The sequence below is a fragment of the Eptatretus burgeri genome, chromosome 6 (genome assembly GCF_056783735.1).
Source record: "Eptatretus burgeri isolate ZD-2024b chromosome 6, Ebu_testis_v1, whole genome shotgun sequence".
Lineage (NCBI taxonomy): Eukaryota > Metazoa > Chordata > Myxini > Myxiniformes > Myxinidae > Eptatretus > Eptatretus burgeri.
In genome coordinates, this window is record NC_140966.1 from 102,228,861 (window position 1) to 102,234,860 (window position 6,000).

General features: G+C 43.1%; 2 protein-coding genes across 18 annotated transcripts in view; one reads left to right on the top strand and one right to left on the bottom strand.

Annotated features, from left to right (window-relative positions):
- The window catches only part of LOC147025480 (uncharacterized), a 60,012-nt gene that overhangs the window by 23,186 nt on the left and 30,826 nt on the right, over nucleotides 1-6,000 (top strand). Inside the window, exon 2 of one of the 4 annotated variants that reach the window (XM_085886512.1) lies at nucleotides 3,483-3,567. The exons of the other annotated variants lie outside the window; for them this stretch is intronic. The gene's annotated coding sequence lies outside the window, so the exon portion shown is untranslated. The remainder of the gene's footprint in view (nucleotides 1-3,482; nucleotides 3,568-6,000) is intronic. 4 annotated transcript variants of the gene reach the window in all.
- The window catches only part of LOC147025481 (uncharacterized), a 187,246-nt gene that overhangs the window by 18,878 nt on the left and 162,368 nt on the right, over nucleotides 1-6,000 (bottom strand). The window lies entirely within an intron of this gene.

Below are 6,000 nucleotides of genomic sequence, written 5' to 3' on the forward strand. Positions count from 1 at the left end.
TGGACAAACACGATGCGCCGCCGTTTGATATTTATGAATCTATACTATAAAAGAGGTGTGTGTGTGTGTGTGTGTGTGTGTGTGTGTGTGTGTGTGTGTGTGTGTGTGTGTGTGTGTGTGTGTGTGTGTGTGTGTGTGTGTGTGTGTGTGTGTGTGTCTCTCGACATTTTTCTCAGAAAATGGCGAAACGGATCTTCGTCAAACTTTCAGAGGCTCATCAGTGAGTGCCGGGGAGTGTTTTTGGCAAAAAATTTTTTTTTTTTAATTTCAAAAAAAAAGTAGGATTTCTCTTTTAAAATCGCTCTATATTGCATAAGCCTTTGTCGCTATGCAAAAGGTAATATTAAATGATCCCATTCCTTAGTGGATGTAGGGAAGTGTTTTAGTCCCCACAAATAAAAATAGAAAAAACAAAATTTCATTTCTTCAAAATGCAAACAGGAATAGAACAGCACCGGGCAATGCCCGCGTGTCCTCTGCTGGTGTCCAAAATGAGACAAATTCCCATCAATTTTATCAAGAGATAGTCTGCAGATTCAGAAATGGAACATGTTTTCATCAGTGTTCATAAAACAATAAATTTACACACCAAAGTGAGGGTATGGAAGGTAATTGTAAGGCCCAATGTTCGAATCCAATAAATGGCGCCGATGGACGTGTCTCTCCGGTGGCTCCCGCAGAGTCTGAGTGAATCATCGCACCCTTAGGTACTTGAACCGACGAGTATGTAAAGGATCATAAAGTCCACAGAGTGGTACCGCTGTCCTGCAGACCAGCTCTCCTGCTGTCTGCTCCCTGTTCCATGCGTCCCACTCCCAGTGTCCCACTACATGCATCCTGCTCCCCGTGTCCCGCTCCCCATGTCCCGCTCCCAATGTCCACCTCCATGCGTCCTGCTCTCCTGCATCCCACTCTCCATGCATCTCACTCCCTTACCGGGTTCTGCGCTCGGTGGTCTCTGCCAGGGACAGGAAACACGAGGTTCAAAGCAACACGCAGGAAGCACGCTTGTCCGTAGGTTGGCGCTCCGAACCCTCTCTGCCTGACGCTCCATGTCCCATTGAACAACTCGCTCGCTCTGGCTTGGGATTTAAGGTTTTTTGGGAGGCGAGGAGGGAGGTGAAGATTGAGGGATCGAGGAAGCAAGGGAGGGTGGGATCAGTGTTACCAAGATGCGCGCAGTTGCAAGCTCTGGGCAGGACTTATGGTTGTGCAGCCTCCGGGGACCTTCCCGCGATGCTTCTGATACCTTGTTCGAGTCTCATAGAAGAGCTGAACACATTTTAACCTTGTTTTACATATCTTCAAGCTCTTATGTTGGGTGTCCATTCTTCAAACTTCCTCAAGGTTGCTTCACCTCAGAGATCATGAAGATGGCTCAGTCATCAAGGAGACAATACTTTAGTCATAGTTAATGGTGATTCCACATAATGATTTCCAGGTTCAACTTTAAGCTGTTTGAGTCTCTATCCCATGCACATGGTATCCTATGCTGATGTAACATGTTGAAGGATATGCTCCACGTAGCGCGATCTGTGTAAGCAGCACCGAGAGATGTAAGCAAGTGAAACCAAGTCATTGTGACGTGGTCATATTTGTGATGTTCAAATCACGCAGGAATGTCACAAAGGACTGTTTGATCTTTCCATGAGCTCTTTCCAGGTTTGATTACTCTATTTCCATGTGCAACGTTCATTTTCAGACGGTAAACTAAAAGGGCAATGCACGGAGCGTGATGATGCTGTGGTTGTCAGACCACTGGACTCTCGGTCTGTGGAGGTTTGAGTATCCATCCCAAATTGAGACTGGCTTTTACACTTCCCCGTAGTTTTTGCTTTTTCCAAGGGGAATTCTCTCTTATTAATCCAATATGTCTCTCTGGGTTGTTAGCATTGCGGAGATGACATGGGCTTGATGGGCCGAGTGACCTCCTCCTGCATCTCGACTTCCTTGTGGATATAGTGCTCGAGGTGCTGAACATGGCCTTTTCTCTGAACCAAATGTTTCGTTACCTCCCAGGGGGTATAGAATGTCTGAGTTTGATTCTCGACCAGACTATCAACTGTCAGACTAGTTTTTTGCCGGCAGGGTGATGCATTATTGAGTACGCAGTGATTCGGATTGAACGTTAAACCAAGTGTCCTGTATGCCCAGGCATTACATTTCGTGGATGTTAAAGATCCTCCAGCGAGTGTCTTAAGCAAAGAGTATGTCATTGTATGCTGGCTCCCTGATCAAATTCCAAATTCTGGCACAAATATGCAGGGGCACTGCATCAGGGGCACAACAACGTCTGATTAATGATTTATCAAGTATGGAGAATTTGTAAATTATTTCAGATCGAAAAAGCATTCATGAAAGAAAGAAAAAATAAATAAACTAGAGAGTTCATAGAACACCTTACCCCATGCAGCAATGAGAAAAAAAGCACATGGGCATGGTCTGCGAGTGGAAAATTTGATTGGTCGTGATGATGTAAAACGTCATTATATTTAGTCCAAGTCCGACTAAACAGAAGGGTTTTGAAAGTACAGAGAAGCCAATTCATGTTCTACAGTGTTCAAGCTTATAATTAAATTGAAATAAAATCAACATTTTTAAAGGTAGAAAAAAACCTTTTTTGGAAGTTTTCTGCCGTTGATGTCTTTTGAGGTTGCGTCTTTGACATCACCTTATTTAACAAGTTACATTAGTTATTCATACCCGTTTTTTTATCTCTTTATGGCCTCCTTAAAAACAGTTCGTTTCCTGTTTTGAATGATTTTTAAATTTTGTTTGACTGCCAGACGGAGTTAAAAAAAAAAAATCTACTCCTCTCAGCACATGTGTGATGAGGACTAGATTCCGTACAATTTTATCAATTCAGAGCCAAAGCACTGCGAAACTACAAGTCTGTTTTCCAATTCATGTTCAAAATATAATATTCAATTGAAATCAAGTTGTTCCTCAATCATAAACCGATGTTTGTGGACAGACAGACAAAGTGAACAAATTGCTTTGCCTGACTTTTTTGCTTGGCGTATGCGGGGCAATGACATGATTGGGTATAATTGATAGTTTTTATCGATCCATCCTATAACACACTATCCGCCATCAAATTTTTCAAGACAAGTTGAGGTTTCGTAAGAAAAGGTTCATTTTACATGGGCATGAAACTACGAGATGAAAACAGAACGACACGGAGATTCGAGTACTTTCTGTTTCACATGGTTACACATTTTCTAAGACAGTTTAGTGGGAGACAAAGTGTGTGTGGCTGAAGAGTATAATTCTTTAAGTGTGTATATAAAGAGTGTGAATCTAGAGAGTGCGTGGATAGAGAGTGCATGGATAATTATCCCCACCACCCCCCATTCCTCATGCCTACTCCATACTTCCCCTACTCCCCACTCCACACGGTCCCCTAAAGCCTTCATTCCCCACTGACCCCCCTCGTTCTTCAGCTTTCACTACCTTCCCCTTTTTCTCCACCTTCACCTTAGGATATCATGGCCCTCACTGTGTCCGATGCCTAAATGCCTCACAATGGGGGAACGAACATCATTTGGATAAAAGATTACACAGGAAGTATTCTGATGAACATCCTGGATTGTTTCACCAATTTATGCATTTTCACAATAGTTTACATACTTACACTTACACATGTATTTACACAAGCAGGACTTTACACATTTATAATTTCATTGTTTTACACATTTACATGTTTATTTATTTACACAATCACTGTTTTACACATTTATTTATAATAATGATCATGGTACATAATGACAATGAAAATGGTACATAATGATCATACTAATCATGACAATATTCAAAATGATAATGACAACAACAGTGATGATGTTCATAATGATAACTATCTGTATGAAGTGGAGCAAGTGTATCGATGTCCAGCCACTAACATGGCTATATGTCTCTTGATTACATAGTTGTACCGTGACTACATCTATTAATTACGTACGATTGGAACATACCTCTTAAACATTTAGACTGCTGAGACCCCTTAGACCTTTTAAGACCCTTTAGACACCATGAGACATTTACATCATTTAGACCCCTTGAGGACCTATAGACCCCTCAGATCCTTTGACCCCTAATACCCTTCAAACCCTGAGAACCTTTAGACCTTTACACCCCTGAAGCCTTTGAACCCTATCAGCCATTTTACCAGCCACTAGTCAAACCTCCAAGTGCCCAAGCAGCCGGATTTTTCTCCAGTGAGCCCAAGGTGGGGGAGACGAAAGTCCAAGGAGCTCAGGGTTCAAAGCGTAAAGTCCCTTGACTCCATTTGGACCCCTCACAACTTTCCAACATGATAGACAGCTTGAATCCTTGACCATTTGGTGCTTTAACCAAAGACCTTTTTAGACCCTTTTTAGACCTTTTTTTTTAGACCCTTGACCACTATTTTTGCCTTGTATACATAGTCAAGCTCATGGAAGGGCTTGAGAGATTAAACCCTTTCAACCCCTTCAACCCCAACTACTATTGGAATGTACCATTTAAATCATCTATAACCTTTTAGGCGCACACCACACAAACATCGAATGTCTTCTTGCAGAACACAGACTATACTCTTTTCAGCAAGTGATGTGCAAACTCGACCCACCCATAGGGTGGTATGGGTACTCCGCTTGAACCGAATAAATGTCTTTTTTTTATTTTTTGTATACCTTGTCGAGGCTCGTATGAGAGCTAACATACAATGCACAGCAAGGGGGTATGAGACAAGAGGGGCAGGAGTGGGAAGGACAAAACAGTGGGGAACAAAAGGCCTTCTGCTTCTCCTTAACAATTATTTATCTCACTACTTTTGCCTTGTATACATAGTCAAGCTCATGGAAGGGCTAGTACACTGAACATATGAGGACATAATCGGATAAAAGGAACAGTAGAAAGAGGGAGGGGGGACATCAACAGCAGAGATGAAGGCCAAGGTAGAGAGAGACTTGGACAAACAATGGGTGTGGGGAGGAATGGGGGAAAGGAGAGGATGCATGGGATGGACAACATTGATACAGAAGGAAACTCTCAGGAGGGAAAACTGGAAATTTGGAAAGAGGGGGGGAAAGGGGTGGGGTGGAGTGTTAATGAGGATAGAAAAGATCATGGTTTTGGATTGGGGATGACCTGTGATGGTGGTGGATAGCTGTCTTGAAGACTTGGAGGGAAGAATGGCACTGTAGAGGATGTGCAAGTTGGCTCCACAGGCAGGAAAAAAGAGGAACGAATGAATGGAAGTGAGCAATGATCCTGGGTTTCGGTAGTTTCAGCAGAAGGGGGTTAATGGTAGACCGAGTGTGCCCTGCAGAAACTTTGGGGGGGGGGGGTGACAAAACATAGAAATAACAGAGGGTGCAAGACCAAAAGAGGTGGCGGTAAAAGGCAGAGAGACCACCGACCTGTCTGTGATGACAAATTGATAGGCCCATAGACTCAGCTTCATCACGGAAGAATCCAATAATCTTGAAGGCCTTGTTTTCCATGGTGTCAAAATTAACAAGATGTGAGGCAGGAGAAAACAGCATTCCATCATCTGCAGATGAAGGCCTTGTATGTGGAAGGACTTTGGAAGGACCAGAGTTAAAGTGTGCCAAGGAAAGACTTTGTATGACAGAGGATGCCCAGTCCGCTGGTTTGCAAGCCAACTTTGAAATGTGGTTTGCCCAAGAAAGATCATGGCTGATACTGAGATCCATGGGTTTGAATGAATGAACTTCCTCAAGAGAATTGTTTAGAAAGTAGATAGGGGGGGGGGGGGTTGCCAGATGGTCCTTTCAGCGAGAGATAGTGAGAGTGTGAGATTTGTCAGAATTGAAAGTCATATTCCAAGTGTTTGACGAGCTTGTGATTTTTTTTTCAAGGTCTGAATAGAGGGGAGAGTCTGCAGCCCACCTGCTTGAAGGATGAGGGATGTCACAGCAGAGGATGGAGTCATCATCAAATAGACAAAGAGGATTTTCCAGAGAGACCATTTATGATGACCAGGAACAGGACTGG